The sequence below is a fragment of the Mus musculus genome, chromosome X (assembly GCF_000001635.26).
Source record: "Mus musculus strain C57BL/6J chromosome X, GRCm38.p6 C57BL/6J".
Taxonomy (NCBI): Eukaryota; Metazoa; Chordata; class Mammalia; order Rodentia; family Muridae; genus Mus; species Mus musculus.
The window spans coordinates 17,912,350-17,924,571 of record NC_000086.7 but is presented as its reverse complement, the minus strand read 5'-3'; the positions used below and the strand labels follow the sequence as shown (position 1 = coordinate 17,924,571).

The 12,222-nt window shown below is 42.6% G+C and overlaps 1 pseudogene; it reads left to right on the top strand.

Moving 5' to 3' along the window:
- The first annotated feature begins 7,002 nt into the window (after positions 1-7,002).
- Positions 7,003-11,714, top strand: Gm5123 (annotated as a pseudogene).
- The last annotated feature ends 508 nt before the right edge of the window (positions 11,715-12,222 follow it).

Below are 12,222 nucleotides of genomic sequence, written 5' to 3'. Positions count from 1 at the left end.
TAAAATACCTTAGTGTGACTCTAATTATGAAGTGAAAGATCTGTATGATAAGAACTTCAAGGCTCTGAAGAAAGAAATTGAAGAAGAACTCAGAAGATGGAAAAATCTCACATGCTCATGGATTGGCAGGATCAATACAGTAAAAATGGCAATCTTGCTGAAAGCAATATACAGATTCAATGCAATCACCATTAAAATCCCAACTCAATTCTTCACTGAGTTAGAAAGGGCAATTTTCAAATTCATCTGGAATAACAAAATACCTAGGATACCAAAAAATATTCTCAACAATAAAAGAACCTCTGGTGGAATCACCATGCATGACCTAAAGCTACACTACAGAGCAATTGTGATAAAAACTGCATGGTACTGGTATAGGGACACAAAGATAGACCAATGGAGTAGAACTGAAGACCCAGAAATGAACCAACACACCTATCGTCACTTGATCTTTGACAAGGGAGCTAAAACCATCCAGTGGAAAAAAGACAGCGTTTTCAACAAATGGTGCTGTCACTACTGCCAGTTATCATGTAGAAGAATGCATATTGATCCATTCTTATGTCCTTGTACTAAGGTTGCGTCTAAGTGAATCAAGGAACTCCACATAAAACTAGAGACACTGAAACGTATGGAGGAGAAAGTGGGGGAAAGCCTCAAAGATATGGGCACAGTGGAAAAATCACTGAACAAAAAAACAGCAATGGTTTGAGCTGTAACATGGAGAATCAACAAATGGGACCTTATAAAATTGCAAAGTCTCTGTAAGGCAAAAGACACTGTCAGTAAGACAAAAAAGCCACCAACAGATTGGGAAAGGATCCTAAATCAGATAGGGGAGTAATATCCAACATACATAAAGAACACAAGAAGATGGACTTCAGAAAATCAAATAACCCTATTAAAAATGGGATACAGAGCTAAATAAAGAATTCTCAACTGAGGAATATCGAATGGTTGAGAAGCACCTGAAAAAGTATTCAACATCCTTAATCATCAGGGAACTGCAAATCAAAACAACCTTGAGATTCTACCGCACACCAATCAGAATGGCTAAGATCAAAAATTCAGGTGTCAGCAGATGCTGGCGAGGATGTGGAGAAAGACAAACACTCCTTTATTGTTGGTGGGATTGCAAGTTTGTACAACCACTCTGGAAATCAGTCAGGTGGTTCTTCAGCAAATTGGACATAATACTACCAGAAGATCCAGCAATACCTCTCCTGGGCATATACCCAGAAGATGTCCTAACTTTTAATAAGGACACATGCTCCACTATGTTCATAACAGCCTTATTTATAATAGCCAGAAGCTGGAAAGAACCCATATGTCCCTCAACAATGGAATCAATACAGAAAATGTGGTAGATCTACACAATGGAGCTCAGCTATTAAACACATTGAAATTCTTGGCAAATTGATGCATCTGGAGGATGTCATCCTGAGTGAGGTAACCCAATCACAAAAGAACACAGATATGTGCACTCACTGATAACTGGATATTAGTCCAGAAACTTAGAATATCCAAGATACAATTTACAAAACACGTGAAACTCAAGAATAAGGAAGAACAAAGTATGGATATTTAGCTCCTTCTTAGAATGGGGAACAAAATACCCATGGAAAGAGTTACAGAGACAAAGTTCAGAGCTCTGAGGGGACCAAGGACCATCCAGAGATTGCCCCACCCATGGATCCATCCCATATATAACTACCAAACCCAGACACTATTGCATATGCCAGAAAAATTTTGCTGGCAGGACCCTGATGTAGCTATCTCTTGTGAGGCTATGCCAGTGCCTGGCAAATACAGAAGTGGATGCTCACATTCATCTATAGGATGGAACACAGGGACCCTAATGAAGGAGCTAGAGAAAGTACCCAAGAAGCTAAAGGTGTCTGCAACCCTATAGGAGGAAAAACAATTTGAACTAACCAGTACCCCCAGAGCTTGTGTCTCTAGCTGCATATGTAGCAGAAGATGGCCTAGTTGGCCATCAAAGGGAAGAGAGGCCCCTTTGTCTTGTAAACTTTATATGCCCCAGTACAGGGGATAGCCAGGGCCAAGAATTGGGAGTGTTTGGGTAGAGGAGCAGGGCCCAGGGAAGGTGTAGGGGACTTTCGGGTTTGCATTTGAAACGTAAAGGAAGAAAATGTCTAATAAAAATTTGAAAAAATAAAAATAAAAAAAATAATGTTAAACATTAACAAAAAAAGAAGAAAAAGAGTCTCTCTCAATTCTCCCAATTAAAGCATAAATATTATTTTGCACTAAACAAACTTTAGTTTACTTGAAACTTGTTTTGTTATATTAGCTTTGGACTTAATGTTGACAACATACACAATAGACTTTATGATGGGATATAAAATTTGGACTCTCTACTCAAATTTGCCTCTGTAAATGAATTACATTTGTACTAAGCATGACTGAACAATAAGTTCTATATCTTAGTTACCTTGAACAGCTTATAATGAATTAGTAACTCTATGATAAGATTAGGATTTCATAATTTTATAAAATCTTTGTTAATTTTAAGCTTAAAAATTATAATTCTTAAAAAAATTATAATTATTGAATTAAAAGAAACTTTAAATCATAAATACAGTTCACAAAGGGACTGGAGACTCATTTTCCTGAATCTTTTAAATATGCTTTTACGAAACTCCAGGTTTTTTTTAATGACTCAGCTCAAAACAAACCATCTTGGAAGCCTGGCATTAACCTCCTTAGTCTAATAAAAGGGAGGTACAATGGTAAGCAGAGGGCTCAGTGAGTAGTACCTACATTGATTTATATTATGTGTTTGCCTTAGCCTCAATAGTGGTAAAGTCACATGGGATGCCCTTTCTTTAACATTAGTAGAGATGGTGGATGAGTCACATGGCAAGCCTCATGGTTGGCATATTCTCCAAAGACACCCTAGGTCATCAGACAAAATGGCAGTAAGCTACATGGAATTCTAAGGTGAGTGCATCAGGCACATACTCTTTTTGTAATCAAGAGTTGAATCCAAGGTACATACACAGAAGATGAAGATGACCTATACATAGATTTTTAAAAATTGTACTCAATGAATTTATAAACCCTACAATACAGAAGAAATGGAGTATATGATAAGTAATAGTATTCCTATTGTGAATAGTCTACTTTTAGCTATTTTTAAGCACAGAGTATCTTTTTCTCTGTTCTTCTGTTTTGTTCTTTTTCTTTGTCATGGAGTCAGGTGACAAGCCTGACCCAGGACAGAGACTTTGGAGGAAACTTTTAGACAGGCATGCTTGGGTCTGTAGCAAATGGGCCAAACTCCAACTCAAGAGCTACCTTCTCAGTAGACGAGAGCACCATGAAATAATTTTTCAGTAGTATTCATGCTCCAAAGACATCTGAACCTCTGTAAGATGGATCCTAGTGATGTATATATCCATAACCAGTTTGTATGTCCCTACAGATGGGAGCTGACAACCTGAAATGTTTTACATCATAAACATGAAAGACACAGCATAATTTTCCAGATTTTGAGAGACAGAAACATAAGTAGACCCAAAACATAAGGCAAAGAGGCATAGGGCAAAAGAGTCTTATGAAGAGAGGACCAGCAGAAGAGGTTTTACACCTTGAGAAAGATGTAGGGGAGCTCTAGGAGTTATATGTGGGAGGTATCCTCAGACCATAATAGTATTCCATCTCAGATTATTTCTAATTCTTGTAACTGGAATGTTCTCTACCTCTCCCAATAAATTTTCTTGCTTAAACTAATCAAAAGCTTACACATTTTCTGGCGACTTTTAATGAGAATGGTGCCTATAGGCTGATCAGTTTGAATGTTTGGTCTTTAGTGCAGATATCTTGGAAGGGTTAGAAGGATGTGGCCTTGTTTAAAAGCCAAAGCCAGGGCCAGTGTCATTCTCTCTGCTTGTCTGCCTGTGGATCAGGGTATAAGCTCTCAGGTCTGCCTACCTGGCACCATGCTTATCATCATTATGGAAATGGAACAATCAGTTTATCTACTGTTTTTCTATTCTAGAACTTACTAATTTCCACTAAAAATATCCACCTTTTTATTGTTTTTGCTGGTTTACCTTCTCCTTCTCCTTCCTCCTCCTCCACCTCCTCCTCCACCTCCTCCTCCTCCTCCTCCTCTTCTTCTTCTTTTTCTTCTTCTTCTTCTTCTTCTTCTTCTTCTTCTTCTTCTTCTTCTTCTTCTTCTTCTTCTTCTTCTTCTTCTTCTTCTTCTTCTTCTTGTGTCTTAAAAGGAAAGGTCAAATTATTGAGTTTAAAATTTTTTTAAAATGTGTGTGCGCTATTTGTATATGTATGAGCATGTGTGTATGGGTGTTCAAAGAGCTCAGAAGAAGGCATTATATCTTTTAAAGACAGAGTTGTAGATGGTAGTGAACTACTGCATATAGGGAGCAAACTAGGGTCTTACAAGATCAGCAATTGATGACACATCTTTCTAGCCCCCCTTTCTTGTTTTTTGTCTTGTTTTGCTTTGTTTTGTTTTGTTGTTTTTGTTTTTTAACTGTTAAAAATTTCCCCTAAGAACTAATTTAGTGATATCTTGTACATATTCATATATTTTATCTTAATTTGCATTTGTTTTATTTCCAAAGTATTTTCTTTGTAGTTGAACTTTCAGTTCTCCTGCTTCAGCTGTCCAAATGGCTGGGATGGTAGGCCTTCTTCACCTAGTGTGATGTATTCACAGTACTTTTTAATTTCCCTTTTTGGTTTTTCCTTTATATATTGTTATACTATTTAATTTTCACAGATACCCAACTTAATTATATTGTGGTTATAGAACATACTTAATGCTATTTCTATCCCCTTTTTTTCTTCTTGACAATGCATGATCTAACATGGAGAATATTCTAGATGCACTTGAGAAGAATGTCTATTCTGCTATTCTTGGGTGAATTGTGGAGATTTATTTCTAGAATGATTTGCTTCATAGTGCTGTTCAACTCTTTTACCTCATTGTTGTCTTCTCTTTAGCGTTCTGTCTTAGGATTTTATTGCTGTGAAGAGACACCATGACCATGATAACTCTTATAAAAGACAACATTTAATTGAGGAGAGCTAACATATTCAGAGTTTTAGTACATTATTGTCATGGCAGGAAATATGGTGGCATGAAAGAAGACAGGGTAGTACAGAAGGAACTGAGATGTGGATCTACATGTTGACCCACAGGCAGAAGGAAACTGTGTGCCACACTGGGTATAGCTTGCCACAGGAGAACTCCATTTTACCACACAGTGACACACTTCCTCCCAGCAGGCCACATCCACTTCAACAAGGCCAATTCCCTTAGTTGCACCCCTCCCTTTAGGCCAAGCATTCCAACACGAAATTATGGGGGCCATACCTAGTCAAACTACCACTACTGAAAGTAGCTATTGAATTCTCCAATTAGTACTTTTGAATTGTCTACCGATTTCCCTGACTTTTTCCTTCATATACTTTGTTCTCCATTCTTAGATAATTAAATGTTCATTATTGGGATAACGTCCTAATAGTCTAATCCTTTCATCATTACAAAGCCTTCTTTATCCTGTAATTTTTGCTGTAACATCTATGTTTTTTTCCTAATACTGACATTGCAACTCTAGCATTCTTAGGGTTGCAATTTATATCTTGTATCATTTTCTACTTTTTTAAACTTTCAGTTTATCTGCATATTTTTTAAAGATATTCAGTTTAACAGAATTTTTATTATTCTTCCATCCTCAGGGTGAATGGAAATGAACTCATTGCCACACTCAGAAGTTGCCCAATCCTGGAGGCAAGAGAGAAAGGAAGGATGGAAAGAGATTTATTATTCCTCAGGGATTAGAGGCTGGAAGTGACACCCCTTTCCGTTTCTTCTGGGATGTAGGAATCTCAAACCTAGAGCTTCTTTGCAACCTTTCATCTAGGATTGACTGGTAGGAACCAAGTGATTCAGGCAGAAAAAGGGTCAGAAGAAGAAAATTGATTTAATCAAGAAAGATGAGCAGCACATGCATGTCTTTAATGCCTGTACTGTGGGAGGGGGGCAGAAATTGAGATCTTTGCAAGCTTGGGGATAATCTGGTCTTGAAAGAAAATAAAGAAAACAAAGAAAAGAAGTGGAAAGAAAAGAAAAGAAGTGGAAAGAAGTGGAAAGAAAGGGGAAGAGGAGGGGACGGGAGGGGAGGAGAGGGAAAGGGAAAGGGAAAGGGAAAGGAAAGGAGAGGAGAGGAAAGGAGAAAGGAAAGGAAAGAAGAAAGGCAAGGTAAGGCAAAGAAAGGATAGGAAAGGAGAGAGGAAAGGGAAGGGAAGGGGAGGGGAGGAGAGGAAAGGAGAGGAGAGGAGAGGAAAGGAAAGAGGGAAGGAAAATGGAAAAGAGAAAGGAAAAGATAGGAAACAAGAGGAAAGGCAAGGAAAGGAATGGAAAGGAAAGGAAAGGAAAGGAAAGGAAAGGAAAGGAAAGGAGAGGAGAGGAGAGGAGAGGAGAGGAGAGGAAAGGAGAGGAAAGGAGAGGAAAGGAGAGGAAAGGAGAAAGGAAAAGAAAGGGAAGGGAAGGGAAGGGAAGGGAAGGGAAGGGAAGGGAAGGGAAGGGAAGGAAAGGAAAAACAGAAAGGAAAGGAGAAAGAAAAGGAGAGGAAAGGAGAAAAGAAAGGAAAGGAAAGGAAAGGAAAGGAAAGGAAAGGAATGAAAAAAGAAAGGAAGGCCCTCCCCCCTCATGCGCCATCATTATGACATCAGAGTGGTGGTCCAATCATTTGGCTATGGAAGGTAGTAAATTTACATAAGACTACCGATTGGTTGATGGGCATAAACCCGCCCCCAAGATGACGTTTGTTTACAACTGTTGCCAGAGAGACGGGCATTTGCCCTTACGGTTGGACAAGCAGTAGGAATGCTCTTACTGCTGCTCCTCCAACCTCTTTAAAAAGAGCTGAATTTGATAAAAAATCAGGAGATTTGATCCTGAATGTAGAAGTCATTTGGACTACTGACTTCTGGGTTATGTTCCCATTTCATGTTTCTCCCAGTCAGTCCTAGAAAATCTGGGAATTCATTAGTTCTTTGAAGACAAAGCAAGACTATTGCTTAAATGAGTTCCAGAAAGAAACGTTCTAGTCTTGGTGGCCAGCAGTTTGCTGAAGGAGATAACTTTGTGAAACTGAAGCCACACGACAGGCGGGCCCGAAAGGCAAGAAGTGTCTCCTCACCACGCAAGTCAACAGAGTCGAGGAGTCTTCAACCAACTCTTCAAAGAAGACTGCGAGGCCGCTCTGTGAAGAAACGCCGTTTGGTGGAGAATGGTTACTCTAAGGAGAAAACGTATACAGGGGAGAAAATTCCTTCCACTGAGAAAAATTCTTCCACTGAGAAGCGTTGTTCCCTTGCTGAGAAGTATCACACCACAGTTAAAAGTTCCTCGGCTGAAAAGCTTCTGTTAGTGGAGAAGCATCCTTATGCTGATAAAAGCCTTACTAGGAAGAAGAGATCCTCTGCAGAGAAGCACTCTCCAACTGAAAAAGGTCGGATGACCCAGAAAAGTTCTTCTGGGGGGAGGCGCCACTCTGAGACGCACCAATCTGGGAAGAGTCCTCACTTTTCTGAGGAATGCCAGATTACAGAGAAACGTCATTCATCTGTGAAGCATGGGTCTTCAGACAAAGACCATCCTGCAGATCGAGGTCATCCTATCAATAAAAGACGCTCTTCAGAAAAACGTCAGTCCACAGAGAAAGGTCAGTTGACAGGGAGAAGTCCCTATGCTCCTGCCAATGAGAGAGGGCGCCCTACCAAGAAAGGTCAACCTACAGAGAAAGGCCTTTCTACTAAGAAGGGTCCCGATACTGAGAACCGACACCCTGCAAAGAAAGGCTACTCAGCCAAGACACTTAGCTCTGCAGAGAGAGATAGCCAGATAGAGAGAGGCAGTGCTACAGGTAGCAGACTCTCTACAGAGAAAGATTGCCTTTCAGGGAGAGGTTGGCCTGCCAAAAAAAGTCATCTGGCAGAGAAGGGCCATTCAGAGAAAAGTAGCTGTGCTTTAAGAGGAACTTCTGCAGGGAAAGATCGCTCTGCAGGAAGAGTTCACAGTAATACAAGAGGCCCTGCAGAGGAGGGTCACCCAGTCAAATGTATCTGTGAATCAAGTGTACCATCTGCAGGGAAAGACCAACCTGCAAGAAGTCGCTCTAACAAAAGCATCCCTAGAGAGGAGAGTCGCCCTGTTGAGAATGAGATCTGTTCGTCAACAGGACCTTCTGAAGGAAGAGGGAGCCCCAATAAAATCCGTAGGGCAGAGAAGGGTCACTCAGTCAAGATTGGTAGCAGTATGTCAAGAAGACCCTCTGCAGGGAAAGATCGCTCTGGAGGAAGAGGTCGCCCCATAAAAAGCGGCTGTGCAGAGGAGAGTCGGTCAGTCAAGGGTGGTAGCAGTGCATCAAGAGGATCCTCTACAGGGAAAGAACGCCCTGTGAGAAGAGGGCGCCCGGGTAAAATCCGTAGGGCAGACAACGGTCCCTCAGTCGAGAATGGTAGCAGTACATCAAGAAGACCCTCTGCAGGGAAAGATCGCTCTGGAGGACAAGGTTGCCCCAACAAAAGCGGCCATGCAGAGGAGAGTTGGTCAGTCGAGGGTGGGAGCAGTACATCAAGATCACCCCCGACAGGAAAAGAGCGCCCTGTGAGAAGATGTGTCTCCAACAGTCGAAGCCCTGCAGAGCAGTGGTGCTCAATCAAGTGTGGTATCTGTGCAACAAGTGTGCCTTCTGTAGGGAAAGATCGCTCTGGAGTACGAGGTGGCCCCAACAAAAGAGGCTCTGCAGAGGAAGATCATTCAGTCAAGGGTAGTAGCAGTACATCAAGAGGGTCCTCTGTAGGGAAAGATCATCCTGCCAAAAGAAGTCGCTCCACCAAAAGCGGCCCAACAGAGGAAGGTTGCTCAGTCAAGAATGGTAGCTATGCATCCAGAGGAACCTATGCAGGGAAAGATCGATCTGGAGGACGAGGTTGCCCCCACAAAAGAGGCCCTGCAGAAGACAGTCATTCAGTCAAGGGCAGTAGGAGTACATCAAGAGGATCCTCCACAGGGAAAGAACGCCCTGTGAGAAGAGGCCGCCTGGGTAAAATCCGTAGGGCAGACAATGGTCGCTCAGTCGAGAATGGTAGCAGTACATCAAGAAGACCCTCTGCAGGGAAAGATCGCTCTGGAGGACAAGGTTACCCCAACAAAAGCGGCCATGCAGAGGAGAGTTGGTCAGTCGAGGGTGGGAGCAGTATATCAAGAGCACCCCCTACAGGAAAAGTGCGCCCTGTGAGAAGATGTGTCTCCAACAGTCGAAGCCCTGCAGAGCAGTGGTGCTCAATCAAGTGTGGTATCTGTGCAACAAGTGTGACTTCTGTAGGGAAAGATCGCTCTGGAGAACGAGGTGGCCCCAACAAAAGAGGCCTTGCAGAGGAAGGTCAAACAGTCAAGGGCAGTAGCAGTACTTCAAAAGGATCCTCTGTAGGGAAAGATCGTCCTGTAAGAAGAGGCCGCCCCAGTAAAATCCGTAGGGCAGACAACGTTCACTTAGTCGAGAATGGTAGCAGTACAACAAGAAGACCCTCTGCAGGGAAAGATCGCTCTGGAGGACAAGGTTGCCCCAACAAAAGCGGCCATGCAGAGAACAGTTGGTCAGTCGAGTGTGGGAGCAGTACATCAAGAGCACCCTGTACAGGAAAAGAGCGCCCTGTGAGAAGATGTGTCTCCAACAGTCGAAGCCCTGCAGAGCAGTGGTGCTCAATCAAGTGTGGTATCTGTGCAACAAGTGTGCCTTCTGTAGGGAAAGATCGCTCTGGAGAACGAGGTGGCCCCAACAAAAGAGGCCCTGCAGAGGAGGGTCATTCAGTCAAGGGCAGTAGCAGTACATCAAGAGGGTCCTCTGTAGGGAAAGCTCATCCTGTAAGAAGAGGCCGCCCCAGTAAAATCCGTAGGGCACACAACGTTCACTCAGTCGAGAATGGTAGCAGTACATCAAGAAGACCCTCTGCAGGGAAAGATCGCTCTGGAGGACAAGGTTGCCCCAACAAAAGCGGCCATGCAGAGGAGAGTTGGTCAGTCGAGGGTGGGAGCAGTACATCAAGAGCACCCCCTACAGGAAAAGAGCGCCCTGTGAGAAGATGTGTCTCCAACAGTCGAAGCCCTGCAGAGCAGTGGTGCTCAATCAAGTGTGGTATCTGTGCAACAAGTGTGCCTTCTGTAGGGAAAGATCGCTCTGGAGAACGAGGTGGCCCCAACAAAAGAGGCCCTGCAGAGGAGGGTCATTCAGTCAAGGGTAGTAGCAGTACATCAAGAGGACCCTCTCTAGGGAAAGAGCATCCCATTGGCAGAGGTCGGCCTCCAAAGAAAAGCCGCCATGAAAAGGATAGTTGCTCAGCAGAAAAGGGTAACCATGCAGATAAGGGAACATCTGCAGGAAAAGATCACCCCACAGGCAGAGGTCAGCCTCGGAAGAAAAGCCACCCTGCAGAGGCAGGGCACTTAGTTGAGAAGGGTAGTAGTGCAGAGAGAGGACCCTCTGTCAAGAAAGATCCCCACACTGGGAGAGGTAGACTTAGACCTCCAAAGAAAAGTCACCCGGCAGAGAGGCATCTGTCTGCCTCTATGAAAGTTTGTCCTCCTAAAAAACATCAACCTGCAAAGCCAGTTGTCTGTGTAAAGAGAGTTCGTTCTGCAGAAAGAGTTCACTCCATGGAGAGAGGTCATCTTGCCAAGAAAAGCTGTCCTGCAAAGAGACAGCTCTCTGCTGAGGAAGGTAGCATGGCAGAGCGTGGTTGCTCCTTTGAGAAAGATCTTTCAGGGGAGAGAGCTCACTCTTCCCAGAGAAGCTGCACAGCTGAAGAAAGGAGTGAGGAAGGCAATATGCATTCTGTGGAGAAAGGTCATCCCTCCATGGAGACAGGCTTCCGTGAAGAGAAATCCTCTTCAGGATCCATGTCTAAGGCAACAGAACCAAACAACCTGCAGAGTCCTCCAGAAAACAGAATTGGCAGTGAAACCAACCAAGTAGCCCAGGTCCCTCACCGCAATATGCCTGCAACTGTGAAGATAAAAATGGGAGTTGAGTTGAAATTGCCTGATGAACTGAAGTTTCGTCTTGTTGAGGACTGGGACTTGGTCAACAAGCAAAACCAGTTATTCCAACTTCCTGCTGAGAAGACTGTAGATACCATTCTTGCAGAATATGTGACTTTTGTGAAGTCACAGGATCTTGGTGATAATAGGGAATACTCCGTTGATGAGGTTGTATTTGGAATAAGAGAGTATTTCAACAAGATGCTGGGCACCCAGCTGCTCTGCAAGTTTGAAAAGCCCCAGTATGCTGAAATTCACCTGGCTTACCCTGGTATTCCAATGTCTCAGGTTTATGGGGCTCCGCATCTCCTGAGATTGTTTGTGAAAATTGGGACTGCATTGGCCCATTCACCCCTTAATAGGCAGAGTCTTCTCTTAGTGTCTAGCTATATGCATGATTTCCTGGAATATCTTGCAGAGAAGTCCACTTCTCTCTTTACTGTCAGCAATTACAAAGTAGCTTCTGCCGAATATTGTTGCAAAGCCCTGTAAGGGTCAGCTGACCACTCTGTTAGTCATGAATCAGTAAATATTTCTCTTTGCTCTTTGCATTGGTAATTCATGTCCTTGAAAATTGTGTAAGAGGGCTTAATATTTCCATTTGATTATTGTGAGAAGAAAAAAATTTCAAATGCTTCAACACTATGTACCATCATTCAACAGCAAATAAATGTTCACTTAAAAATTTTATGTTGCCTTTTGACATTGCTTGAATTTTGGTGCTTCTTTCTCTTTCATATTATGAGATTCTATGGCATATTCATATTATATGATAAAATGCCCTCATTTCTAGTGCCAAAGGCTCCACATAACAGATATACACAAAAAAGCATACATACACATAATTAAAAGTAAAAATCTTTTTAAAATATAAAAAGTCTATAGATAAAACTAAGAAGGTCATGGGTTCACTCCCTAGATTAAAGAAGAAAGGACGAAGAGGAAGAGAAAGAAGCAGAGGAGGCAGAAGAGGAGCAACTGATAAAGGAAAAGGAAGAAGGGGAGAAGGGGGAGCTAGAGAAGGGTTAGAGAAGAAGGATGGTGTAGAGAGGGGGAGGAGAAGAAGAGGGGGCAAGAGTTGGAGTAGGTGGGAAGAAAAAAAAAGAAGAAGAGATGGACAA